General features: G+C 40.3%; 1 protein-coding gene across 1 annotated transcript in view; it reads right to left on the bottom strand.

Annotated features, from left to right (window-relative positions):
* The window catches only part of KIAA1211 (KIAA1211 ortholog), a 37,059-nt gene extending 25,109 nt beyond the window's left edge, over positions 1-11,950 (bottom strand). The window contains exon 1 of the mRNA XM_010002520.1: positions 11,765-11,950. The gene's annotated coding sequence lies outside the window, so the exon portion shown is untranslated. The remainder of the gene's footprint in view (positions 1-11,764) is intronic.
* Between the last annotated feature and the right edge of the window lie 2,432 nt (positions 11,951-14,382).

Raw genomic sequence — 14,382 nt, forward strand, 5'->3', positions numbered from 1 at the left:
TTTCACTTCCAAGAGATGTGGGAAAACAAGTGGCATCAGTTTATGATCACTTCTGTGGATAACACTGATGATGACACTTCAGAGGCTGTTTCTGCTGAAAATAATGGAATTGTCATCTGACTCACTTCCAGAAACCTGACTGAATTAAATGAATTATGGATGTGCTATAGCAAAATGCAAAGTACTTTCAGCAAATCCTTTGAGATATTCTCTCTGAAGATGTGTTGTAACCCAAGTATCATGTTCCTGTTTCAGTTCCAAACCAAAAATTTTCAAAATTAGTTTCCCATTGTCAAAGTGAAGTTAAATTCTGTGCGTTCTCAGAGGAGTTTTTTGACATACCTGTGTCCCTCTTCAGATTCCTGAAGGCAAGTAGAAATACTTGGCTTCTCAGCAAAACTAAGGACATACTTTTCACTTTTTGTTATTAGGATGAAATTATCAAAACCTACTGCATTTTAGAGAATGTCTGAGGGGTTCTCTGAAATATGTGGGCTTTGACACACAGAGTGCACCAGAATATGTCTTATCTTCAGAGTACCCCAAGAGCATAAAAGTGCAGCAGAGCCAAGCATCCCATAGGATTTTTACAAATTATGAAGCCAGTGGTGTCAAAGGTGTGGGGAATAGAGCAAGACATGGAGTACAAGGATCACACCATATCTTGACATTCTAACCTGAGTTTGACTGTATTTAGCTGTAAAAAGTGATGCACAGAATACATTGCATTCCAAACTAGGGTTCTTCTGTGCAAAATGCATCTTTATCAGACCCTTTGTGAAATTAGGTGCTGATAAATTCATTCCCCTTGAAAGGGAGAGCACCTTCTATTGTATTTCAAACTTCTGGAAGATTCCCAGAAAACGAGAGGTAAAACAGACCACATAGGTACTGAAATTATCACAGATCTAATGCTTCTATACATGAAACTGGCTGGCAAAAACCTCTGTACAGTGGACCCTCTTCCCCTTATTCACTCTAGGTGAAGTGTTTGTGTGTGCTAAGAATCTAGGAAATGTCAAACAAATCCCTCACAGTGGAATGGAGCCACTCTGAGCCTACAAGAAAAGTCCTACTCTTCTCCCATGAAGACCAGCAAACTCAGAGGGATTTCTCTTTGGATCCCCATCAGCCACCATTGCTATGCATCTGCACCTGTTCAGGATGCCATCTGCTCTCAGCTCTAGCTGCTCCAAGTCAGGACTGGGTGAGGTATCACCCTTTCTTCCTTTATCTTCCATCCCCCATGTTCCCATCACTTCTTTTTTAACTATTCAGTGCTTATGGTTCACATGAGAGAATTCAAAAAGCTGTTCTGGCTGAACAACTAACTCCAAAAACACCCAAACCAAACAAAGAACATATCACCAAATCCCCAGAGATCCCACACAGCTTTCTGGTTCAGCTGAGCAAACACTGCCACAAACATTCATGACAGCTGCATAGCAGGAGAGCTGCTGGACAGAGTTAGACAACTGCAGTCCAGGCTTTGACCAGCTCATTCTGCTGTGGGACTACACCTTGAAGTACATCAGAATCTGTACAGGGGTGATACTGCAAAGAATACCTCAGTACTACCTCAGTACTGGTGGCTATTATGTTTTAGACCCCATTTTCCTCCGGAGCTACTTTTCCTCTCTAAGACAAATGGGGGGTCCTTAAAAAGGGGAATTTTTGGCAATAGGGAACACGGAGTCCTCAGCTCTTGCATAACCCCAAATCAGTGCATTACTGTTAGTACAGAAAGCTCACACCACCAATTGCCTCTTCGATGTGTCATAAGTGTGCCTCCCACTCTGATATTAAAGAGTTAGAAATAGAAACTGGAAAATAAAGGGAAAAAATTAGTTGTTCTGTTCTTTCATGTTTGTAGAGATTAAGAAAAAAAATATCTCATGACTTTCACTGTTCTAGATTTCCACTAAAAAACGATTCTGTAATCAGTAGAAAACAGAGCCAACTTTTTAACACACAGCCACTTTTAGCAATAAAAAATTCACAAAATATTCAAAGCAAGAACAAATTTGTTTTAGCTAGGTATTGACCCATAGTATAATCCCTTCAAAGACATCTGAGAGTCACCTCTCAAAATAGTGCCCCAGGGAAATGACAAGAGCAGTGACAGGATGCCTTTGCTTAATGTTTTGTTTTAAAAAAGAAATCTGATTCCAACACTTTGCATCTCCCATGAATGTTCCCAGGGCAGTTAGAGATGAAAAAATTAAATTACATTTTCTAGTCAATCCAGAGATGCATCAATACTTTAACAGTAGAAAATTAACCGTAATTTTGAACTGTATTTTTAGTGTCCTCTCTTTCATCTGCCATGCTGGAATGTGAATTTTGGTTCTAACTCACGCCTGGAACATTATCCGTGCTGCAACATAACTCTGAGTTACAGCTGTGCTCAGACAGCACGTCACTTCATTGCATTAACCAATCTGGACTATAAACAGGGTCCTTACAAGCTGAACAGACAAAAGTGAGATATTTTTACCAGGACAGTTGAAGGATTATTTTTCATAAAGTTTTTTAGTTAAAGGATTATTTTTCATAAAGTTAACTTCGGGACCAGTTCTGAGCTCAATCTAAAGATGTCTCTGTATTGCCCTTGGGAACTGCCAAACCTCAGGGCAGTAATTCTGGGAAAGCTGCAGTCCCATTGTTATGACCCACCAGTCCCACTGATGCCAATCACCTGTCTTGCAGCTTGTGTGTTAGCAGCCCTGCTCATTTCAAAAGACATAATGCAACATTATCTTATACAAAGCTAATAAGGTAACTAACGTCATGATCATCAAGGGCATAAAAAGTAATCATGGGAAGTGTCAGGGTCATGACTGTATTAATAAGCTTCAATATCCCTGACCAGCCTCACTTAGGTCCTCCACCCACACACAAGGGTCCAGAAGCTCACTTAAGATCACAGTTGAGGCTTTGGTCCCCGCCTGAGCTATGCTGGAAGGGTGCTGGTCTCCAGTTCAGCCACAACTGTGTGTAGCCACAAAGCCCCTTGATCTAGACCTCTGACTGCAGACTGAGTTCCCAACTTGCCCTTGGCCCTGCCTTCTCACTGTGGACCTGCAGGGTGATAATTTGATCTGACCCTCACCTGCACACTGACTTTCTGGCTCAGTTTCTGGACTGCCTTAACATCCAGATACTGCCTTATCTGTATTGCTGGTTGGATCTGGCCACCATCCCAGAAAATGTCCTGCTTGTTTCACTCAGATACTGTGGGGACTGGGCCCCAGGTGGTGAGGCCCCTATGCTGCCGTGGGATCTCCCTTGCTGCCTCACTTGCCTTCCCTGAAGAAGCAGCTCTGTCCTTGCTGCTTTCTGACAAGAAAGTACTGGGGTGGGACTAGATAGTTCTTTATACACAAATTTAATTTAATTGCTCACCAACTCCCCCTACCTCAGAAAGTCTCAGTATGCAAAGAAACATTATCACTCTCTTTTCTAGCAATTCTGCAAGTGAACTCCTAACACAACTTGAGGGTTGTGGACAAGTTGCCAGTTGTTACAGAAACACACAGGCTAGTGGAAGAAACGGGGATCTAAACGGTCCAGCTTCACACACCACCTGGTAATCCACTGCGTGTGACAGTATTCTATCAAACAGCAGCACAGGTTTATACAAAACTTCATCAACTTCATAAGGCAAAGTGTAGAAAAAAGAGGAAACCCTGAATTTGCTCTGTAGATACACTTTTCCACAATCCTGGAATATCTTATAATATAAAATGTATCTTTGGTCTTAAATTCAGTTTTAAAAAAAACAGCACCTCATGATTTATAACTTGTATTCAGCCTCATAGTTGTTGGTGTTAATAGCAAGTGTGGGACCTACAGGAAAGCTCGGGAGGGACTTTTTATAAGGGCATGTAGTGGTAGGACGGGGGGTAGCAATTTCAAACTGGAAGAGGGGAGACTTAGGTATTAGGAAGAAATTCTTTACTGTGAAGGTGGTGAGACACTGGAACAGGTTGCTCAGGGAAGTTGTGGAAGCCCCCTCCCTGGAGGTGTTCAAGGCCAGGTTGGATGGGGCTCTGAGCAACCTAGTCTAGTGGGAGGTGCCCCTGCCCATGCAGGGAGGTTGGAACTAAAGGATCTTTAAGGTCCCTTCCAACCCAAACCATTCTATGATTCTGTGAAAAGGAAGTGAAAAGTCTCAGCCTTGGTGAGAATAAGTGCTATATAGTGATTGTATTTAGCTCATAAGGAAGAAAGGGAGAGGAAATAAGACAGCACGTTATAACACAGAGGACAACTCTGCTTGGTTCTGGAGCCCAGCCCTAGACCTTGCCAGGTGCAGAAAAGGCAGTTGCTGTGCAGAATCTGCAAGGAAGTAAAGTATATGATGATTAGGAGGGGGAATGCAATTAAAACATCTGAAAGAGAGGCAAGGGAAAAGACTGTTAATGGCTGTTGCAGAGAGAAAGCCTGCTGAAGAGTTCTCAGGATCACATGCAAACTGCAGTGTACACAATGAGACATCTTTGCACTTGGGTACCAGCTGAAAAAAAAATCCTTGACAAGTTGATGGTATTTAGTGCAAATTTCTGATATGTAATAAAATGGAAAGAAGTGGTTATAAGTTCTAGCTCTCGTATCTGAGAACAAATCTTCTGGAGCACAAAGACCTCAACAAATCAGTAACAGGAGGGAGGAGCATTAGAGCTGAGTTGTCAGGAGATGGTAAGAACAAGTGAAACACTGAGCATGATGTTAGTCTTATGTTCTGCTAAGACACCTGGGAACATTTCAGGAAGGCTTGCCCCACTCCTCTGCTCTGACCATGTGCCACTCAGTGCATGTCAGAAATGGCCACTGATATGGTGCTTGTGGCTCCTCTCTCGTGATACTCAGCTGCAATATAAATTACAGAAAAGGTAAAATAACTCTAATTGCACCAAAACCTGTAATGAATCTTATAAAGGATCCATGCAAATGAAGAACTGAAGAAAGCAAAGTTGCTCTTTGTTGCAACCTTTTCTGTTCTGGAACACACTTTTGTTCCTGCAATACACCTTGTAATCCAGAGATAAACTCATTCAACATAGATCCATGTCAGATGACACAAGTGAAGACAATACAGACACACTTTGTTTCTAAAAGCCTTACAATGGCCTTATGTTGCTTTGCTCTTCTTGGACTTGAAGAGATACATACTGAAATTAGTGCTGCTAAGATGCAGGCTCTGGGAGAAGGCAGCCATCAAGTACCACTGCACCAAGGCACACCCCCTGGAGTCAGGAAGGCACTTAAACGAGGCAATGACAAGGGAAATTAAGAGACTGACAAAAGCCAATTGCAGAAATCAGGCTGATAAGCAACAGAAAAAAAGAGTTACTTAGTGTATGAAAATTGGATGTGACAAATGGAAGATACCTTGTAGTAGTGGTTGAAATTGTCCAAGAAAGAATCAGGACACTCCCTGGGACCCAAAACGCAACAGACTCTGATTCTCTACATCTGGTTGTTTTCATGTTTAACCATTGGGATTTATGAATGCATAGGTACACTACTAGCTAATAAACCAATACATCAAATACAGTTTTCTTATTCTTCCTATTTTAACAAAGCAGACTCTTACAAGTTATCACTTATAGGCTGCTGGGTTTCCCTCCTCCCTGCTCTCAAATTTAGAAACTGAGCAGCTGAACTGGTGGTGAGTCATTTTCATGAGATGAACTCTATTAGCCATGCAGAAACAACAATGCACTGACATTAATAGCTTCTACATTAGGCTTACAAGTTTGAGCTGGAGGTACAAGCAAGACTTAACTTGATGAAGATCTGAAAATATCATGAGCTGTTTTTTGGAATATTCGGGACAGATTGTACAACAACAACTATTTTGATAAGTCTGCTTTGTAAGACTCCATCTAAATTATATGCTGAAACCAGACTGTCGATGAAATCCCTGAGGTGGACAGGAGCAGGAACATCAAATTTCAAGTCCTGCCACTGACTGTCATCTGCACCAAATTTTATATTTACAGCTAGTACAGGAATGCTAATATAAAACAAACATAATGTCTGTCCTACTCTTTTCACTGTTGCCCACCAAAGTAACATAAGAGACACTCTCCACCTGAAGTGCATCACTGACTGAGATGACATGGAAGTCTGAGCTGCAAGGTGAATGTGCCATCAGAACACAGGGCGAAATTGCTGAAGAGGCAACAGGAAGCCCAGAAATAAAGAGACCAAGCATTTTCTCCTGATCATTATTATTTTTTGCCTTACTTAATCAATCAACACATATTCTTTCAAGGTACATGTCAGGTAATTACCTGAGCAATAATAAAAGAGCCTCCTGAGAGATGAGGAAAATATAATTACATACATTTTTAAGGCCAGTCTCTATGACAACGAGAGTGAATGCCATTGATCAGCAGTTAGTAACCAAGGCCACTTTTGATGCAGATGAGTTTTTCTCCTTCACATGAGATGCAAAATGAAACTTAAATATTCAGAAACTAAAACAGAGGTACAAGAGATGGGTAACAGTGAATAAACTGTATCACCTCCTAAACGTAACTTATATAACATGCTGCTACTGGAGGAGTGGAAGACCACAAATACCTGCAGAAATTCCCAAGCTGAGCATGGTATTAAGAAAAATCAGATAAACAATTTTGGTTTTTGAGGTAAACACTCAGCTGGGAAGAATCACAGAAAGGATAGCTGAGCAAAGAACAAGCCTCTCCTGTCTCTAAATTCTGTGAAAATGAGCACAAGAATACAGGTCCCAGTCGGCACCTTCCAGAACATGTTTTATTTATTGTACATATTCTCTGAAATCTGTGATGTTCCTGCTCTCTGTGTATGCATAAACCCCATATAAATTGCATCCACAGTAGCAAAGTTCACGCAGGCTAAAACCAGAAAGTACACCTAGTGCTGCTTTTTTTTTTGTTTTTTTTTTTTTTTTTTTGTTTTTTTTTTTTTTTTTTTGTTTTTTTTTTTTTTTTTTTGTTTTTTTTTTTTTTTTTTTGTTTTTTTTTTTTTTTTTTTGTTTTTTTTTTTTTTTTTTTGTTTTTTTTTTTTTTTTTTTTGGTATGAAGATGAAAATTTAAAAGGGACCGAAATTGTGACTTTCTTGCTGTCACTTGTTGCCATCATTCCCTCCTTGCTTACACAGAATGAGCTCTTCACTTAGTCTTCCCCTATCAGTAAAGACTTCATAAAATGTCTCATACTTTATATCCCTCAGCAATTAATTTTATTTTTTTTTTTCCACTTTCTGTAGGTTTCTTTCTCAGATTTCAATCCATCAAAGAGGTTGTGGCTTAGCTATGTTGATAGCTATGCTTCCTAACCTTTCTCTCCCTGAAAATGTGTGTTTGTGCCCTTTGTGTCCATTCAGGAACAGAATTCAAATTAATGTAAAATTAAAATTTATACTTTAGAGGTCAAATATCTCTTAGATAAACAACAGCTGTGTGGAATTTATTTCTGATACCACAATTTAACTGACTGATCAAATCTTGATCATATTATTTGTACTCCATAAAACAGTTTGAGGAAGGACACTAGTGGCCAAGTATCTACCAAGACACATGCTGTGTAGGTGCCCCATGCCATGGAAGCTGCACCTACTCATCGCTGACATTCTTTCCACCACTTCCCTTGGTCACTCTTTAGCAGGAGAAGCCAAATTTGCACTACAGAAGCTGCTGGCTGGTATGAAGCCACCTTCAGATGGTGGCATTTGGACTCAGGAGTAAATCAGCAATGAAACAGCCCAACTCACCTAGTCTCTGACAAAAAATTACCTTTAGCAAATTACTTAATTAAGGCTTCTTAAGATGACAATGAAACAGATTGTTTTCCTCTCCCCAGTCCTTCTTCCGGTCTTTTCAAACTCAAAGATACTCTCTTGGCATTGGCAGGTAGACTGACCAGAGAAATTCAAGAGACTACCACGAGACTCCTGCTCACACAGCCCGCAGCTCCGTACGCAGCTACATACATGTGGCCTGACATGTACTGCATTTTTGGCACAACATCCTGCTTTGTCACCCTGGGGCTTCCCCCCTGGGAACTTTCCATCAGAAGCAATAAAACTCCTGACGCATCTTGGGAACACACTGTAGTCCTTGCCACAGCTTTGGTCCATAACCATTTTATTGTTTGTTTTGCTTATCTGCATAAGCTAGTGATGAGAACTGTGCAAAATACTTGCCTTAAATCCACGCAAAGCTTGTCTTTGGGAGTCTACAGTGGACAAATATTACAAAAGTACTAACTTTTTTTCCTTCAGCCCTGCGTATGCCCAGTTTACATTTCTAGAATTAAAGCTTTCTGGCAAGATGTCAGGACAATTGTTAAAGAAAGATGATTTTGGAGTTCTGCTGGTAAACTTGTCAGAAACCAAACTTCACATTTGCAAAGGAATGCTTTCAGCTTTGACAATCATGGAAGAGACACGGTGCAATTATACAATCTATCTGAGTTATCAAGTGCAACAAGGGTATACCTTGAATAGAAAATACCAAATCTGCTTGCCAAAATGAGGCATTTTCAAAGAACTAGTACATTTGGAGGAATCACACAGCTTATCCACATGGTCTCCACAAGCAGAAAAGAAGCTGAATTAATTGGCTGAGCAGGAGCTGCTGTACCGTTCAGCACTGCTCTACTAGGTAAAGAGCCAGGTGATTCACGGTCCATTCCCAATAACAATTCATACTGAGGATGGTTCAGCAAATACCCAGGAAAGTTATTTACTAGACTGGACATCTCACACTTTTCTTCTTCACAGGCTATCTTCCTCAGCATATAGCAAGAACTGACATATCTAGGTGTTTTTTTCATAGCGAGCATGACTTTATGTTGGTAGCCTGAGAAGATGTTTTATAGGGATTATGTGGAACTTGGTGGGGATTTACAAGTAAAGGGGTCTCATTTCACAGACAGGCACATTCAAGAGACTGAAGTTTGCTGAGAGTTTTCCCTGGAAGATGATCAATGTTGTCACACTTGAGTCTTAAAGACTTGACAGGTCTACTTTCAGGTCCTTTGAAATATTGCATTCAACTCAAGTAAAGGCATTCTAATGTATCCTCTATAAGAAAGATGTAATTCCCTGATGCCTCTCCACATCAGCCTGGGATGACAAACTTTTTGCATGGTGCTGCACAGGTGCACTTCCAGGTATGTCCTCACAAAGCTTGCTTAGTGTCAACTGTGACGAAAAAGACACAACCAAAATCTTCTAAAGTGCCAAACCATAGCCTCAGAACAGAAGCTTCTGGAGACTTTAGTGAAGCTTCACAAATGCAATTTAACTTGTCTTGTAATAAAAACTTCTATCTCCCAGCTCACAAGGTTAGGACAGAAAGTTAATGAATAGAGTTTTAACTTTGTAAACTCAAGAAGCACAATATAAAAGTGGGAAAAGGAATTCCAGTTTGTCACAGTGCATGGCAAGATGAACTGCAGTGGCAAACTTCTGACTTGGGATTTTTCAAAACAACATGTATGAATAAACAGGTTGAAGTGTGCATACATCAGGACACCAAGCAAGTTATTTGCATTAGATTAATCCAGGAAGCAGCTGAAAGGATGGACAGACAGATGTCTCAGACTGCTTCCAACTCAGCTAGTCAATCTACACCATATGCAGATTACCTAAATAACTCCTGGTATGTCTGCATCACGCAGTTGGGCACAGTCTCTATTAAAGATTCAGGCATTAGCTCTGAGCAGACTTGTAAACAAATACAGCACACAGTGAAATACTAGCTTAGGTCTTGGAAGCAATACAGATGTCTTATTTAGCCTATATTAATTTATTTTCTTGTCTCTACCTCCTGAATCAGCTTTGTTCCTTAATATCTTTTCAAAATAACAGCCTCCTCTGCCCAAAACAAAAGTTCACATGAAACATCTGTAGATAACAAATTAATGCACTTTGCAGGTTGATGAAGAAATATAGCTCTATTGAGGGAATGTAGAACTAGAAGTTTGATTAAGCTTTTTAAAACATATGGTTATTGCACATTCTTAAAGAGTTTGAGGCAGATGGCTTGTTTTATTTTTTGTTATATAAATATACTACTAAATATACTACTTGTAATTCATATTTGCTCTGGTTCTTTTCTATGTGAATAATAGAAGGCATTGTAATGTACTGTTAGAACACTTGTAAACAACTGTCTGCATATTATTCCAGTTAGATTGCCTACCTCATAAATTCATAAACATTTGAAATCGTACTAAAGGCATAAAAATATATAGGATGGAAGGCATGCTGCTGAAAGCAGAAAGTGAGCTCCCTAAAGCAATATAATGCAGTGCACTGAACATCTCTGCTTGTTGTAACATGGCAAATACTACCTGTGACCTGAAAATTATTATCAAGTCCCACCCATGTTTGCACCATGAAGCCTGACAGGGAAAATTGAGTTCTGACTGAGTGTTCTTGGAAAGCTAAACCAGAAGCATCTCTCACAAATCATGGGTACAAAAAGAAATGTTCCACTTGAGATGAGTCTTGGGACCCTTCACATTTGCTAACTCCCTGTGACTTAAATTGTGCAGTCTGACTTATTCCATTAAAGACTTGAGTTTAACACAATTAGAAAAATCAATACATTAAAAGTGCAAGCATTTAACAGTCTCACAAGGATCTGCCACACCTTCACTTCACCGCTGAGGAACTAGACAAGTACATAGAATTAAGAAAAATCATAGACTTGCTTGGGTTGGAAGGGACTTTTCCTGGACGCAGCACTGACTTTTCCGTTACACTGAATGAGAAATCCCCAATAGCGAGATGATGATATCTCTTGTTTTCCTAATGTTCACTAGTTTGCTCTTGGGGCAAAAGATACTGGTAATTTCCAGCAGTGGCTCAGCATCATGTGCATAGGGAATGTAATGCAATAGCTATCAGTCGTGTCTCCATCTACAGTGTGGCTATGCCCAGTCTTGATTTTCTGAAAAGTTGGGACAGGCAAAAGAGATGTACAAGATTGCATTGCAGCTACCAAAGTGGAAACCTAGAACTTACAGAATTTCACAGAATGGAACAAAATTTCCAGAAGCTAAAAAAAACAACAAAACCAACACCCCACACACACACACATTTTCACAGCTATGACTTTGCACCATTGAAAATACTGTGCAAGGTGATGTTTCTGATACACATATCTCCTGTGAGCAGAGGAATTTGGTGTGGTTTTTAAATCTTTTCAGATTTGTTATTAATTTCAGATAGACAAAGTCCCCAGTGCACACAGTTCCTTTTCTTCCAAAGAAGCAGAATTTTAGGGGTCAACTAACTGAGACTTTCAGCTAGAAAGTGAAATAAGTTTTACTGACCAAATTAGTTTGTGTGTCTGCTCCTGTTTTTATGTTGTTGGGGTGGTGGGTTTTTTGGGGTTGTTTTGATTTTTTCCTGTTCTGTTCCTAGGTAGAAATTGCTGACTAGTTAACTTGTACAGGTTTTTTCTCCTGTAACTTCTACAGCAAATTCTCACCCTATCCTTCTGTCATTCTCTCATCACTGGAATATGATCCAATTTCTTGGTTCCTCTCTCCCCTCTCGTTCTTCTTCTACTCTACATTCAAATTAGATGAGGGTGAAGACAGCCTGTTTGTTTACCCCAATTACGATGCAAAACCTGTACAGGATAGATTCAGAAAGCACATGTCTATCCTGACCCAGAGATACCACCTTGCAGGGAAAGTATGCCATGAAGTACCTGCAGCATCTGTAGCTGGCAGCAGATGCATGTGAGCTTACCTCAGACCACTATTGGGCTCTTCATCGGAGGAGGAGGTGCTGTTGCAGACGTTGCCGAAGGAGTGACTGGGCTTCAGTTTGGCTTCCTCGCAGTCTGAGGCAGGCTCTCTTTTCTTCCTCTTACTGAAGAGCTTCTTGAAAGGCTGGAATTTGCCTGCTTTTTTCTTGTCTGCGGATGACAAGACAAAGAGGCTGAGGGACGCGGTGGCTCGGCGCGGCTGCAGGCAGGCACGACGGCAGCAGGTTCAAAGGAGGAATGAGGTCAAAGAGCAAATCACCAGCCCCAGCAGCCTGGCGCTTGCAATGTAAATGCAGGGCTGCAACTCGCTGTTGACGTGTCACATTGACAAAGCAAACCTAAGAGCATTAAAACATCTGCTCTTGGGTTTAAGGATCTGCTTGGAGGTGTTAGTGCAGCTGAACATTTGGATGAAGGGATAATTTTGTGGAGCCAGAATTTATTTATTATTTGAGGCTCATTTTTAGGCTTTACAGCACACTTTTGTTTTGACCTTTTCACCAATAGACAAGCATGGCTTTGGTCACCATGTAGGTGGCTGCTGGATCCTCCCTCTGAATTAAAAACAATTGAAAATAACCTGCTCTATTTTACTTTCATAGCCTCATAAATAGACAAGTCAATTTACAAATGACAGAACAGAACAGAGTTCTGTTGGCTTGCTGGTGGGTTACTTCAATAAACTTCCAGCTTTATATTAACAAATATTAATATTATATTTTTCCGACCTTTTCCCCCCATGTAACTGAGGACAGAATTTGACCATGCATTTCTTCCTTGAGATGCTTAAATTTTGAAAGCTGCACCAAAAAAAGCACAACAAAAAAACCAAACAGACGTGAAGACAAGACCAAGAAATTCAAAGATTAGCCACAAATAAAGTAACTTTTTGGTTTTTTCACCAAAGACTGACTAAAATGTATATAGCTTCAAACTACTTTCCCCACATGTATTAAAAAAAAAAGTAGCCAGGGTTTCTTGTTAACCATTGCCAAGAAGAGGTCAATTTCTCTGAGTTAGGATGCACCAAAGAATTTCTAAAATATCCTCAGTAGCAAAGCACTTAACTTATTTTCTGCCTCTACTTAATTTTGCATTAAATCTACTCAAAACAAGCTAGTTTAAAATAAAAATCCCAAGAAACTTTAGGCCTCTCATTATAATACACTTTGAGATGTGCCATGTACTGGTGACAAATACCTTCATAAACTATTTTAATTCCTGTATGTGCTTTTCTCCCAGGCTGCATGCATACACACTGCTTCTGCACGCTCTACTCTTCCCTAGGAGCTGCTGTTCTGCAGAAACCAGTGGTTTGGTTGCAAAGGACACAGAAGGCCTGTGTAGGAACATTTCACCAGGAAACGTGAAAGATCTTCTGTAGCACCAGCCTTCTCCAGTATCTCATCAATTTTTACACTCCGCTCTGCTCTGCGTGTGCACGCCTATGCCACATCTGGGTACCATCCCCTTGCAGTTGCTGGAGGCATAACTGGAGGGCATTTAGAGAGAGAATATGTACCCAAGCACGTTGCAATTTTGCTGCTTCCAGTGAAAAGTGGTTTGCAAATTATCATGGTCCCTGCAAGCATGCATTGAACCCAGGGAAGGGATCGAACTTGTTATACTCAGTTGCAAGGAGTAGTTCTCTTACTCTTTGTGTATCTGTACCTGATTATGGTTGAAGCAGGAAACTTAGACTGAAGTAATAAAGTCAAAGATGCTACAGACAGTAATTCTGCATTTCCTTTACAGATTCTTAACAAGTTTACACAGGTATCATTCTTGTCATTGGGCAGTCAAGATACACAGTATTCATGCAACTTCATTAAGACAAAAAGGCATCCCAGTAGCAGCATAAAGGTAAAAAACTGAATTAGAAACCTCAAATTCAGGCCCAGCATTAGAATTTTTCGATCCAGAATTGTTGACCCACAATGAGCAGGTGAGGAAAAAAAACACCACTGAAGCAGCAGATTTACCAGCATAGAAGAAAAAGGGTTACAGAAGTTCAGTCTTCCTGTCCGTTAGTTCTGCTTTCCATAAGCTCACCAACTCACATCTCCAGCCAGACCAACTGCTTGCTGCTGAATTCTGACTTTAGAGAAATACATTCTTACACTAAATCCCTAACAGACAGGCAAGCAGTCATGCAGAGAAAGAGAGAAATTATTGCTCTAGGCCACAGCTGCCCCAACTCTTCACACACTTCAGAGACTGCCTGCAAAAAACCTCATAAATCAAATAGCAGAGCTTGCAGGAGAAAAAGCATGAGTATCAGACACAAGACTTGGTGGAAGAGCTGTTTTCCATAGTTCCTACTGTACCTATTTCCTCAGCCTTCTTTGAAAGGGAAGGATGCTTGATGCCATTTCTACATTTCTACTATTCAATGACAGTGTTTTTAAAGAAGGTGTTTAGCATGTCATTCATCTGCATTACCCTCATTCCCTCCCCTTTTGGAAGTCTTCAGATGTAACTGTGAATTACCTCATCAATTCCAAATCTACTGTGCTGATTCACCAACTATGAATCTAGGTGTTGGACAAGTGAGACAGGTCAACACAGCTTTCATTTAATCAAAATGGGTGAAAGCCAA

This window comes from Chaetura pelagica, unplaced genomic scaffold (genome assembly GCF_000747805.2).
Source record: "Chaetura pelagica isolate M959 unplaced genomic scaffold, ChaPel_1.0 scaffold67, whole genome shotgun sequence".
Taxonomy (NCBI): domain Eukaryota; kingdom Metazoa; phylum Chordata; class Aves; order Apodiformes; family Apodidae; genus Chaetura; species Chaetura pelagica.